Genomic DNA, 14363 nt, shown 5'->3' with positions numbered 1-14363 from the left:
TTCTGAAAGGTTGATACCTTTCAGCCTGCCTGCTGGCACCTTGCTAGTTATGATATATCTGGGAGTTAGTTCTGGTATTTGGACTCATTAAAAATATTTCATGCAAAAAGTATTTAAATATAGCCGATGGCAGTGACTTACTACTAATGCTAGCAATGAGTTTCCTGAGGGGAAAGGACAGGTTTCACCTTTAAAATAGCTGCACATCTACCAGACAAATTCCTCCTAAGGCCAGACAGGGCACTGAGTGCACTGACAGGCTTCACCATGACCAGTCTCACCTGGGGCTCACACCTTCTGCCCATGTGCCTTAGTTTCTACCTGGGTTGCATGGCAGGTGTACCTGCCTCCAGCTGTGGTACAGCTGTGGATGTGTCTGGCCATGGAACTACACCCCATCCTGGCTGGACACACCCCGGGCCATGCCTGACCATGGTTCTCCTCACTCCTGTCCTCTACTCATCCCCATCCCCAGGGAGAGGAGGCTGGGGCCACCTCATTGTCCCCTGCTACCCCTGGAGGTGGGACAAGCTTGGCTGGGAGGACTCTGCCCCCATGGGGCTCCCCGATAACTCCCAGTCCTTGGAAGCAGCTGGCCCCTGTGGCATCCTGCCTGCCAGGCTCTCAGGCTGCCCCAAGCCCTAAGCCAGCAGAGCCAGGCCTGCAGCTGCACAAGAGCTGGCCCTACAAACCTGGCCTGACTCTGGGCTCTGACCCTCTGTTAGGGTTTAACCCCAGCCAGCAACCAAGCCCCAAGCAACCCCACCATCAGTGCCGGGGGTGGGATTGGAAGGGAAAAAGCTGGAAAATTCATGGTTTGAGATATAGGCAGTTTAATGGGGAAAGCAAAAGCTGTGTACACAAACAAAGCAAACCAAGGAATGAATGAATTCAGTGCTTCCCATGGGTAGGCAGGTGTTCAGCCATCTCCAGGAGAACAGGGCCCCATTACACATAATGATTTCTTGGAAAGACAATTGTCACCATTCCAAATATTCCCCTTCCTCCTTCTTCCCCTCCTTCATACACTGGGCATGACACCACATGGTCTGGAATATCCCTTTGGTCAGTTTGGGTCAGCTGTCCCAGCCATGTCTCCTCCCAAACTCCCAGGCAGGCCCAACTCCCTTGCCAGCATAGCAGTATGAAAAGCAGAAAAGGCCTTGGCTTTGCACAAGCCCTGCTCAGCAATAACAAAAACATTTCTATATTATCAACCCTGTGTTCAGCACAAATCCAAAACACATCCCTTCCCTAGCCACTGTGAAAAAATGAACTCCAGCCCAGCCAAAACCAGCACACCCTCCCACAGCACAGGCCTTGCCCAAACACTGAGTCTGACTGACCCCCTCACAATGGGGACTTGATGATCTTCAGGGGCCACCTGAGAATCCCCACTTGACCCCCACCCATAAGCCTGCTAGGGCTCTGGGGGCTATACAGGGTCTGCCTGAGCCTCCCGCCTGGCTCCAACAATCCTCATCCCTTTTCCATTTCCGTGTTCCTGCCCTGGTTCTGTGTCCCCTGAAATGGCCCCTACACCCCACAGCAACTGAATTCCCCTTGAGAGGAATCTCATCAGAGCCCACTTCTCTTTTGGATGAGTGGATACATCTGTCTGGGAGGGAGTTCCAGGCAGGAGCAGCCCTGCTGGCCCTGCCCAGCCTCACTGAAAGCCCTCCCCTGTCAACCCTGCCCTCAGACCCACCTCAGCCCAGGACATGGCCCCAGTCCCTGCCTGAGCTACCCCAGCTGTGATGGCAGCTGTGCAGAGCCATGGACCTCACTGCTCTGGGCCCTGAACCACAGGCTGAGCCCTGCCTGAGCTGGGCCTGACTTCATCACCATGGACAGGCTGGCAGTCCCTGGGCTCTGTCTGATCCTGGTCCCTGTCCCTGGGACAGAGCTTGCCCTCAGAGCTGTCTTGGCAGCATAACCTTGTCTGGTAACCTTCCCAGTTCTGGCTGTTCCCTCAGACCTGCCCTGCCAGCCATGCTCCTGGCTCACCAACCCTCCTGCCCCCCTGGCAGTGCCACTGGTACCACTGAGAGGATGACAGCATGATTTGCTAGAATGCTGATATTTACAGCTGAGTTAGGGCAGCACAAATAGAGTTGGTGCAATTAGAGGAGCCTGGAACCTCTCCCCTCTAAACCCTGCTCTTTCATATAGACACTGAAGAGTCATGTCTACACATGCACTGCTGTGCAGTGTTTTGCTTCAGCCTAACACTGGCTGGAGCACCAAACCTACAGAGCAAAATGAAAATGGGAGCTGGGTAATCATCCTTGGGCTACAGGGGATATCAGCTTCATCAGCCCTTCAGTGCTCTACAGACCACAGTGTCCATCCTGCACTGCTCTGCACAGGTGTTATCCAGGCTGTCTCATGGACCTGCAGTTTGCTCCACAGAGCAGCATGGACTTCATCTTTGTACCTTGCTTCTCTACCCTTCATATGTGCAATCACAGGATGCATTCTTTCATGTTTCTCACTGATGTAGGAATATGAAATTTTAGCAATTACTTTCATAATAATAGTGAAAAAAACCCCAGATGTTTCCAGGTTGTTCACAGAAATTGCATGAGGGAAGAATGAACCAGGGAGATAAGGTGAAGGCAACCTTGGTAGGGAACAGCTGAAATAGAGACCAAGTAATTTTCAGCTTTAGTGTCTAACTTCACACAAAGGAGTTTTGGCACATGCTCCAACGGTTATGCAGTAGATTCATTAAGCAAACAGTAATTAGGAAAAAGCTCAAAGCACTTACACATATACTCACATGTTCTCTGGTTACTGCACCAGTTCCTAGCACTGTTAAGACCTGCAAGGAAATAAACATTCCAGACTTGCTTCTGGTTTTCCAAATTCCCAGTGGAGTTGCTCAGTAGCGCAAAGGATGGAATAACAGGACACTGTTTTCTATGTGTTTCATAGAAAATGTAATACATGTTATAAAACTTTTTATTGATTTTTTTTCTGCTTTCTCTTTTCCACAAGCAATGCAAAGAATTATATAACAGGGTGTGTGCAGCACACACAGTAAAGAAATACACATACAGTAGATCTGGGGTTTTAACAGTGCTGCTAAGTATAGCATGTTGGGAACACAAATTCTGAACCAAACTTCCAAATTCACTGGAAACCACACATTTAAAAAACAAAAAGTCCATTCCCATTTAATACTTAATGTTGGCTGCCTTCCTTATGCAAGCAATGCAGTCCTTTTACATTTTTTTTAGAGTGGAGCTATTTATTTAAACTTAAGGGAATACAGGTGCAGAGTATGTATTAAGATCCTGTAGCAAACACATTTAATAGTATTCTGAATCACTAGTTCAAACTGAACTCTGAATATGTGAAGGAACAGTATCAACATTACATCAGTACTGGAGTCACTGTAGTATTATTGAAATAAAATATTAAACCTCCAAGCTTTGAAACAGTTGCATGTCCCATCTGGATATGTATATCCTCATTTGGAAAAGTTGGCTTCTTAATACATGAGGGTTTAAACCCAGCTGGTTCAGTGACCCACTGTATTGCTTCCTTTATTTCCCATTTTGCTTTGCATTCAGCATCTGGGATAAGAAAAATAAGAATCAAATACAGTGAGGGTTTCTAGAGAGCTATTTTTTCCTGACAAACTGCAAAATCTTTATGAAGTGGTAGAAATTCAGGAAATAGAAAGCAAATGAAAAGTTGGAATTGCTGTTCTGTCTATATTGTACTTTTGGCTATACTTATGCAGTGTTGCAATGACTATGTCAATATCCAGACTAGGTTCAAACTAAGCAGATCAGGACCTGTAGGAAGTAGAGCAGTCTTCTGTGGGAATGAGTATATCTTTGGCAGCATATATTTAAGTAAAGCACCCTAAAACATGGACATGGCTGCCTGAAATTTTCAGCAGAAAAGCTTCCTGACAAAAAAAAAAAAAAAGCATAAGTTTAAGTAAGATGAGTTTTTGAAGCAGCATTTCTCTCCCACACAAGGGAAAATTTTTTTCTATAAAAAATGAATCATCTGAAAATTACATCATAATTTCTCTGCAGGCTCTTCAGGTCCTTGCCATTCTATATTGACAGAGTTCCTGGTTCAAATTCCATGATTTATGGCATCCCATGAAAGCTTTGTGCTGCACTGCAGCACCCAGAGTAGGTCAGCAGCTGTAGTGTGTCAGTGAACATATGGGGCAAAGAATGTGACCCACAGCAGTCAGCAAAGTAACCTTTCAAAATAAAAATGAGTGACTTCCATCTACTTTTTCATTTTCACTCAAATATTTTAGTTTGAATAACTTCTTTTCCAGTTTATTTTTGGCCAAATATCCGTTAAAAATTATTAACAGGCTTTACTCTGGAAGCCTCTCTGGATATAAAAGCCACTTTAAATCTTTTAGAAGACAATCCTGGTAGTGGGGCTCCCTCGCAGACTCAAATTTCTGGCACAGAAATACAGGTTGAAATAGTAATACATCTACTTCAGTCATATCCAATATTGCTGTCTGTTGAAATATGTCAACATTTGTTGATATCATTATTCAGGATTTGAAGAAGGAAAAACCCAATATTTGTCAATAAATGCATATAAGAGATATTTAATCTAAAGGTTTTAAATAGAAAATAACAGTATAGTAGCAAAAAGTGATATTCACAATTATTTTGTCTGGCCAGTCATTTCTTGCATAGATCTCAGTCTGTAAATATCTACCTGTAATAATCACCCACTTTTACTTTGAACCTATATGCATACTGGGAACATGAAATAGATCACTTCTGAATGATTAATGGGGCCATAAAGTGGAATCCATAAAGTTGATTTTACAATCATAGCATGACTGTCTTACAGAAAGAACTTCCTGGTTACTTCTCCTCCCTTGTGAGTGAGCTTCATCCTACTCTGGACACAAACGGCGATGGCGTTTTGTAAGTCAGTGGAAGCGCGTTAATCTCCACTGGTGATCAGCCCTCAGCTTTCCCAAAAGCACCACTCCTGTTTTCCTGCAATGCAGCATTATGCAGTAGTGGATGGGGGGAGTGTCTGGGTGAGATACAGAAGCAAAGTCATCACTGCCTGTGTCACAGACCTGCAAGAGTTAGACTAAGCCCAGTTTGTCCTTTCAAAGCATAAAACACAGAAGTAGAACACCCAATTCAAGCATTTACTGTACATTATCCAGCCTTCTCTCAAGGCCTGTGTGTGCAACTGCAAGCAAAGTTAGATCAATTGATTATACATCTCCAAATAACTCCACCACATTGCATCTAGAATAATATTAATTTACATGTGATTAGAATAGGCTTTTTATTTCTTCCTCACAAGTAGCTAGAAGAAACCATCAGAAAATGAGATCAGATATATCAGTAACATACAGCTGAACCAAACTCCTCATCCCAGCTAACTGTAACAAATAATGCATATTTCTAATCCAGGTATGAACACCCCATAACTTGGCAACAGTATTTCTAGGTATACCAAGGTGTATATTTTATGAAGGAAAAATACCAGCTATAATAACTTGATCTGACACCAATGAACTGAGACAGGGAGTCAGGCACGTGCAGCTCTCTCTGGCAATAGGGATGCTGTTTATGAAGGAAGCCAAGGGCCCTCTGCTACTGACAGTTCCAGAGTATCCCTCAAAGTGATGGCAACCAGAATTTCTAGATTAAACCAGCACTTATCAAATTTTGGGGTTCATGTTGACTCTGAAGAAGATATCCTCATTTCTCATCCATGAAGTTACCACAGGATAAGGGTACTGTGCTTCTCAATCCATCCAAGCACGGATTTCATGTACTTTCATTAACACTCCTAATGATCATACTATTGGTTAATTTGTAGCACTCCCCTGAGAATCCCTTTGTGCATAAGCCCCTTGCATAAACCAACAACAGCTGTAGCCATGCAAACTCACTGTTGCACACAATATACCAACAAAGAAATTTCCATTTCTGTGTTACTTCCATGGATACATCTTCATTCATGAACACTCTGCCTAACTGGGAAAATCACTGAAATGCTATTAAGCCCACTTTTCTACCTCTCCAAATGGCAATGATAGATTTTCAGTCAGTCCAGCAAAACTTGTAAGTGTTTAGGAGCAAGCAGTGAGAATTGATCGTCATCTGTTAGCATTTCCCACTTCACATACTATTTAAAATCTTATGGCTGTAAAATTGAACATTCAAGCCTGTTTTAACTGCTGGTCTGGTTCTAGCCAGAAATAGGATCCTGAATAAGCCAGATATCCATACTTCAACATTTTCTGTTCTGAAGCAGATAAGAATAATTATAAATCAGGCTGTATTTTAGTCAACAGCATATTATTTTGTTAAATAATGCATCAAAGAACGTTATTTGGGAAAACTGAAGGATTGGAGATGTTTTTACTTCTTTATATTTTCCCAAAACCTGACATTTTAATCAAAGAGCTCAATTTTGCCAAATAAGCCCTTCCCTCTTCTCCTTAGCTATTTTATTGCAAAAGAACTGCAAAGCAGATAAATCCTTGGAAGAAGCTGAGATCAGCACAAGCTCCTTGCTAACCCAATGCAAAGAGTTACATGGCAAAACATCACCACTGTGGTACAAACCTGGTGTTTGACATTGCATTCCTGGGAAACACAAGAAGATGCCAGCAAACAACAGGCTTCATCTCACACAGTCCCCTTCCCACTTTCTAAGAGATGCAAAGAAACTGTTTCCATCAGGTGCAGATGTATTTAAGCTCACACCTTTCTTTTTTTCCCAAGCAGGCTATTTTGGAGTATTTCTGTAGGGGAACAAGAATGAATATCAAATTACACTGAATCAAATTACACATTGGATCAAATTCTCCTCACACTCCAGGTTTCATCATTACCATTGTTCCTCCAGCCTGTCAGTCTCACAGGCTGATGGTGTGTTCCTGACAGAGTTACTCCCATCAAAACTGATGAGACAAGTCCAGGATTGGGAAAATGGAGGGTACCAAAACTCCAGCTTTGAAGGAAAGATGACTTACCACAAGCTTCCTCCTCTGGTAGCACACCAGTAATCTATCTGTATTCCATGCAGAATAGCAAATGCTGGCAGCCTCCTTCAAGCATGACATATAAAATAAAAAAATCCCCATAGCATGATAAAACAGTATGATGAAAAAAAGATTAAGTAATGCTAGTCAGCTGAGGATTGGCTGTCAATCTTTTCCCCATTTTTCTGAAGCAAGCAGGGAGTTGAAACAGCAGATATTCTAAACCTTCACACCCCCCTCCCTCATCAGCTTGTGTTGTGCTGCCAAATGTGAGTTTGCCTAATTTCATGGCTGTGAGTAGTTGATAAAAAGCCCTTTTCAGCTTCTTTTTAAACTCTATCCAAGCAGGAGTGAAAGATTAAACAGGAAAGCCAAGTCACACTATTTTAGCTGTCAAATTTAAACAGAGAAGCACCCCTATTCTCATACCTCCTGCTCTCAGAAAAGGAAATACCTAGTTATTTTAGAAAAGGATCTTTTAGATCTTAATACTGAAGTGAATTCTTCCCCAGAATGACTGATCACTTCAGCAAACAGATCAATACATGAAGGCCAAGCATTTACTAGCAGACCATGGTAGCACAGGCAGTTAAATTACCAAGTTTGTAGTTTTCAGTAAGGAGTTGCTTTTGTGAAAAAGCCCCCAGCCATTAAAAAAATGAAAACAAACTCCCAATTATCCAGACTTAGAGAAAAGCAGCTTCTTGTCCAAACCCTAAACAAGGACCTACAGATTAAAGCACATTCTTTAAGTATTCAGCTTCCTGTAGCTGCAGACATCAGTCCTCACTGGCTGTGATACAAGGGAGGGCAAAGACAAGCTGTAGAGCCTGCCCAGGAGAGGGGCTGGTTTGCATCTCTGCATGAGAGCAGACACTGGAAGAGGGCATGCTGGGGGGGAAGGACTTCTCTGGGCAGAAAGCAGCACTCCCTGCCAGTGACACAGCTTCTGAAATGAGCTGTAAGACCATTTCAGTTTGGACGCCAGGTAAAACATGTACCCTTCTAATAGGGCCCAGTCCCTTTAGACTTTCTGACCATGTTGACCTGTAACTTTCACATAAACTAGAAAACAAAACAAATTAAATAACTGGAGCCACAGTGGTGCCATAACACCTTTTTTCTTCATGATGAAATGTCACAAAATGCAAGTAACATTTACATTTACAAAGTTAATTCCTGACACCAAAGCAAAATGGTTTTCAATACCGAACAAGAACATTTGACACTTTCTCCTGAAAATCATTAAGGATTCAGTATCCTTCTTAACCTGATTTCATTATGGAAGCAGTATTGGAAGAGTGATTATTAAAAAAGGTGTGGAGAGATATTGACTGTGGATTTGTGGGAGTCTGTAATTCATGAGGACATGAAAGCTTTGCCCACTAAATTTCTTTCCTTTATTACAGATTACCACAAATATGACAAAAGTTGCCACTGGAAAACATATCTATGGTTAATAAAATGAATATGAATGAATATATATCAAGTTATTACAAATTAATATCATATATCAAGTTATTACAAATTAATATCTACCATCAATAATATATATTATCAAACAAGAGCATGATATCAATTAACAATGACATGAATCAGTACTGTGGCACAACCAATGACAGCAGCAGCCAAGCAGTTATATACTATTTTAGATTACTGTTTATCATGAATGAAGCAAATTTATCAATGACACAACAGCAGAAATTTTTATGATTACTTATATTAATATTTATGCTATTGATATGAAGTGAATGAGCCAGATTTCAAAAGCAGCAAAACCATCTCTGGTGGGAACAGGAGGGAAAAATGTGGGAACAACCTAGGGGACCAAGCCTTCCTGAAAGACAGGAGGAGACAGAGAGTTAGAGAACTGATAGAGTCCCATTTCCAAAATGATCCATATCACAGACTCTTTTTTTTAGCCAGCTATCCCTGGGGAGAGCCCAAATGCTTATAGAAAGGTTGTGTGGGATTCAACCAAGAAGATCTCAGGCGCAATTTTGGATAAATGTAAGGTGTTTTAATAGCACATAGTCAAAAAAGGGAGTGGGACATTGAGCAGCCAATAGATCCTGTTTAATTTCTATTTTTCACAGACAATTGTGGATCCTGTTATCTGTTCCTTCAGAGCTATTATTTTTTTCAGACTGTTTTCCACCTTCACGTGACAAATTGTTGTTACAGTCTCCTTGTTTGGTGCTTATCAGTGGTATCTGTGGATGTTTCTGGTTTCTAGGTACCTCAGCTGCACTTCAAAGAGACCAGCTGCACTTTTCAAGGATGTTTTTCACTAGTTCACAGGGCTGGACCCCAGGCTCGCAATTCCAGGGAGCTCTTTCTATGTCAGTCTTTTTTTGAGCAGACATATCTTTCATTCACTAATTTTTCTTTCGAACAATGCTGTCTTTATGGCACATCACTCCCCTAAAAGGCTGTTTTTAATAAATATTAACATGTTAAGTATGCAAGATTTGGCTCCCAGATCAACAGCATATTCAGTAGGGAACTGGCTAAAAGGTGAAAATCTCAGATTAAAATATGTGAGTAAAAAAGATGAAATCAAGAGAAGGATGTACAAAGAAACAGGACTCAGCAAAAATATTTTCTTTCAGAAATGCCAGAGCTCTACAAAATTACTCTGTAAGGTTCCGACCGATTCCACCACTAAGCACTGTGCCGTGGCCTCAATTTTCCATCCTGCAAAAATTAAGCATGGGCAGAGTCTCCAAGAACTCAGCAATGACTGTATTTTATTTGATATTTTATAGCCAATCATGTGTATAGATTATTTCAAGATCAAGACCACATGCAAATGAGGGCAACCAGGATTTCTCTCAGTTAATGAGCATTCTTACATTGAGGTCCCATGGGCATCACCTTTCCCTCTTGTTTGGCCCAGAGAGCTTTCAGAACAGAAGCTATAGCCAGGTGGACAGCGCCCTTCTCTGGTCCAATCTACTGAACAAAAAGATGTTGAGTCATCCTCAGTGGTTTGATACTCACAGCTTCCGTTAAATGATATTTTGTTCCCCATGGTTTAAAAGACTGCACTGTTGATAACACAGCAAGGGGAAAAGTCACTGATACTGGAAAAAAAAACCCAAACCAACTCATATTGGTTAAAAATTACAAAAAAAAGAGAAGGTGCAGAAATGTGCAACTTGTATAAAATACCTCCCTAGAATTCTGCCCGGTCACTTTCACACTGGCTTGTCTGAGAACCACGTGTTCCCAATTTCTAAGAATGCAAATGGAATTATTTTGTGAAAATTCACAACTTACATGTTTGTTACAATCCTTTTCACAACAGCACCCTAAAATGTGTCTTACAGCAGAGTTGCCTGTTGCTGGTAAGCTCTCTGGAGAAGCTTTCAAAGTTGTTGACAATTTCTCCCATGTCTCTATTGACCACATGAATAAAGAAAGCCTTGACAGCACATATGACTGCCAAACATAGCCGAATTTACTGCCTCATTACATCCAAATGCCTATAACAGAAGGACTGTGGGCCCTTTCCTCAGCTGGTACTTTGAGAATTAGCCTTTTCAGACAGTCTCTGAAGTTGAAGTATCAGCATGGAGCCATTCATTTTGTGCCCAGACCTGGGTGGCCACTGTCAGTTTAGTTGAGTGGCCATGTTTCATCTTATACTTCCTGTTTCCAGATGCTTACCCTTTCCTCAAAAAATAATAATAGTCAAAAAGGGCTTTCAAGATGAAAGTTATTTTGTATCACCTCCCACTCCACAGAGGAAGAAAACAGCCACCGTGGACTGGCAGTCCAAAACACTGTTAAGGGGACAGAGGCTGTGAGGAAAACAGCTTTTCTTCAAATTATGCAGCCTTTACATACCATCTCTTTCCAGCCACTGCTGCATGTCCCTGAGTTGTTTTGGTACTTGCAGTCATGTTCAAGTTCTCATTTCCTCATAAGGCCTTCTGTTTCTGGCAGTGAGGTAATGGCAATTGTGCTCCAGCTGTTTCAAGTCCCCAAGACTCAGGGCTATACCAGAATTGTTTCTTTCCAGTCCCACATACCACTACTCAATGTCAACATTTATTCTGAGCAAAGGGTTTGCCAGGGTAAACCGCATGCCAATCTTCTTCAGCAAACTGCAGAGTGTCAGAGAAAGAACAGACAGAGCATAAGCCTTGTGCCAGCCATCATTTTCTTCAGCAGCATGGAATATTCAGTCTTGAGAGCTAAGAGACAGTGATTCCAGCTCTGTGAGTTCTCCCCTGCTTAAGAGATTTGCTTGAGGTACGAGTAACTGATGCCTGAAATAGTTTTGTGAGAGCTTTGCGTGATTCTGGCTAAGACATTTTCCTTGCCTGTGTCTCAGTTCCTCTGCTGTTCCCACCTGCATTTTGGGAACAACATCTCATCCCACTTCTCTTGGATGTGATGAATCATGTACTCCAGTGCCTGAGGTCATTTATGTATCTAGGCAGGTTGTACTATGCACATTTCACCCATGACAACGGGGAGGGATTTCAGCATCTTATAACAAACCAGGTGATACACAGGCTCAAGTCTTAGGATGACTAAAGATAATGGTTTGTTCCTAAAGAAGCTTAAAATAACTGAGTACGTACTTGCTAGATCCTAAGCAAATTAAAAAACCAAACAACAAATGAGACATTCCTGTGAGAAATTATTTCTGTGAGAAATAATTGCAGAGGTAGATTGAAGGAGGAAAAGGCATGATATCATCAAGCCAGAGGTTTTGTGGGTGTTCAGCTGAGTGCTTAGAGGGTTTTGACATATTTGAAGTGTCAGTGAAACAGACTGGAATAGCAAAGAAGGAAGTGCTCATTCTATGGTCTAGGGCTGAAAGGGGATGGCTGCAAACCAGTGATGTCCGGAACCCACACTGAGATACAAGAAGGGAGCCATAAGAACTGTAGGGAAACTCATGAATGTGCTCACTGGACAGTGCTTGTGGAACAGTCACAGAAGCTGTGTCCTGTCCAAACTGCCTAACAAAAACCTCCTGCCCCCTGGTCGTGTGTCTGAGATGTGGCAGCTCAGTGACCTGGGAAGGCAGATCTCATTGACACATTGTCACTGCCTTTCTCAGAGGCCAAGGTCCAGCACTGACCCACATGTGGGCTGTCTGAAATGTGGCTAGCTGCATCCAGGACCACTGGGCAAACCTCAAGCTAGAGATCCACACTCCATGCTGTCTTCATAATGTAATTGGTACACTGGCTTTGTGGCAGCCAAACTGCTGTGCAGGACTGGGCCCACAGGTTTTATACGAGTTTCTCTCTCTCTTGTTGGCTTTTTTTTTTTTTTTTTTTAGTAGCTCAGGTGTCCATTGTGAACAATAATGGGAAATTACTACAGCTTTTCTTCTCCAAGCTCAGGACCAGGGGCCAAAGTCGGTAGATGATGCTAAAAGTTGCCCATCTGAAAGGAAATGTTCAATTGACCAGATGCTAGATTCTGGCTGCTGCTTGATCATGGTCTTCAATTTGACCCTGGAGGAGTCAAAACACCCCTTTTCCTCTTGATAAAGTATAATGACAGAGATAATGACACTGATCTCATTTGTTTGAGAGCGTGTGAGAAATGCTATGTATTAGGCAATAAGGGTTGTTGGTCAAGATGGTAACTGCCTTGGAAACCCCTGGGAGAGGTGCTGCCCCTCAGTAGATTTCTGTTTATTGCCTGGCATAATAACAGTGTCTGTCTTGGAACAAAGAACAAATGAAACCCAAGCTATTTCGTCAATAGATCAAGAGCATTTCCACAAGATAGGCTGACCTTTCATAGTGGATATCCATCCCACTATCCTCCTGACTGCTCTTTGTCGTCTCCAGGTTGAAAAAGGGGTCACTCCTTCCTACTTTACTGATCAATTGAAATCAGGGACATATCTATTGCTAAGTATATACACACTTGCTCTCCAGAACACTTAGTAGCAGTCTGAACAGGCTGGGGCCATTCTAATGACAGTGGCGCCAGAGCTCATATTTAGCCTACTTGTAATCTGCTCATTATAACCCTTAACTCATTGAGGCAATTGATTGAACTTCACTTCCATGTGGAAAAAAAAATCCTCTCCCTGCAAATGGCAGTTCTTTGATAAAGATGTCAAGAAAATTCAATGGACAGATTTTGATGCAGTCACTTTAACAAGTGACACTAGACTAAAATGTAAATTTGGAAATTGTTTCTATTGCACTTCTAATCTTTTAGCACAATGGAAATAATATACATATGTGGTAGTCAGAAGCCATTTTGAAAGACAGAGTCGTTCCAGAAATGAAGAGGATAATACAAAACAAAATCAAAACTCCAGTGAAGGGGTACAGATCTAACCTTGCTCTTATAAAGCTGCTTAATTTGCCAGGCACCCTTTACGTAAAAAGAGAAAACACCAGCCTGTGAATTCTCATATGTCCATGCTTTTACTGCACAGCCACAATGGAGAAATAAAAGCTGATTGGTTGTAAACACCCTGGCTAGAACTGAGAGGAGAGGAAGGTGGATAGGGGCCACCCAAGGAACCCAAGTCATCGAGTCACCAGCTTTCACTCTTAGGAATGTGAACCAACACTCTTGCCTTTTCCTGGGAACTCTCTGGAAGGACAGAATCCCTGACTTGGCCCCTTGGCAGGACTAAACAGGGGCTGCAATTTAGCATGGTCACTCCCTTTTCCACAGCACACCATGAGCTGCCCCTGAGTGGCATTTTCTACCCTTGCTGGAGAGCAGGGAAAAGTCCTCACTGTTCTCATGAAGAAGCAGTCAAATGATTAGATGTTTTCTTCACATGTGGTACTTTTATCATAGCAGTCATACTGAACTGAGATTTATCATATATTGTTTTTGAAAGAGCAGAAATGCTTCCTTACCCTTCCTTACTTCAGCAAATACACCCCTGGCACTGCCAAACACTGAAGCCAAGAGAAGGATCAACAATCCTTTAGCCCCTGGAAGACTGCCCCAAATGTGAATAAATGTGTTTAATAAATGTGTGGGAAGAGGTATTGAATGAATGGTGAATCCAGCAGCTGGCACCTGTGGAGGTGCAGGAAAAAAGGTGCATCGTTACATGCCTGGGATGGATTTTCAGGAGCAAAGGTAAAATGCCCAGATTTATCCATTTCCCAGTATGTACTTACCAGCAGCCTCAGCTAGAGACTCAATAACCTAGCAGCAGGGCACAAAGGAAGTGCTCCTACTGGCAGTAACTTTTTGATTAAAGAAAGGAATGCTTTCACAGCAGTCAGCTTTCCAGTTGGTACATGACTAATTCATCAAGACTGCTTGTATTCAGGTTTCCCTTTTAGATTTCCAGTCTGTTTCTAGACCCTGCTGAGTTTTAACTGGGTAT

At 42.3% G+C, this 14363-nt stretch overlaps 1 long non-coding RNA gene across 1 annotated transcript; it reads right to left on the bottom strand.

Moving 5' to 3' along the window:
• Nucleotides 1-2832: 2832 nt before the first annotated feature.
• LOC143695017 (uncharacterized) lies at nt 2833-7267 on the bottom strand. Its single transcript, XR_013183889.1, has 3 exons — nt 7010-7267; nt 6600-6778; nt 2833-5043 (listed from the first exon to the last, which is right to left on the bottom strand). It is a non-coding gene; the product is annotated as an uncharacterized LOC143695017 (long non-coding RNA).
• Between the last annotated feature and the right edge of the window lie 7096 nt (nt 7268-14363).

The sequence above is a fragment of the Agelaius phoeniceus genome, chromosome 1, assembly GCF_051311805.1.
Source record: "Agelaius phoeniceus isolate bAgePho1 chromosome 1, bAgePho1.hap1, whole genome shotgun sequence".
In the NCBI taxonomy this organism is placed as follows: domain Eukaryota; kingdom Metazoa; phylum Chordata; class Aves; order Passeriformes; family Icteridae; genus Agelaius; species Agelaius phoeniceus.
This window is presented reverse-complemented; position numbering and strand designations above follow the sequence as displayed.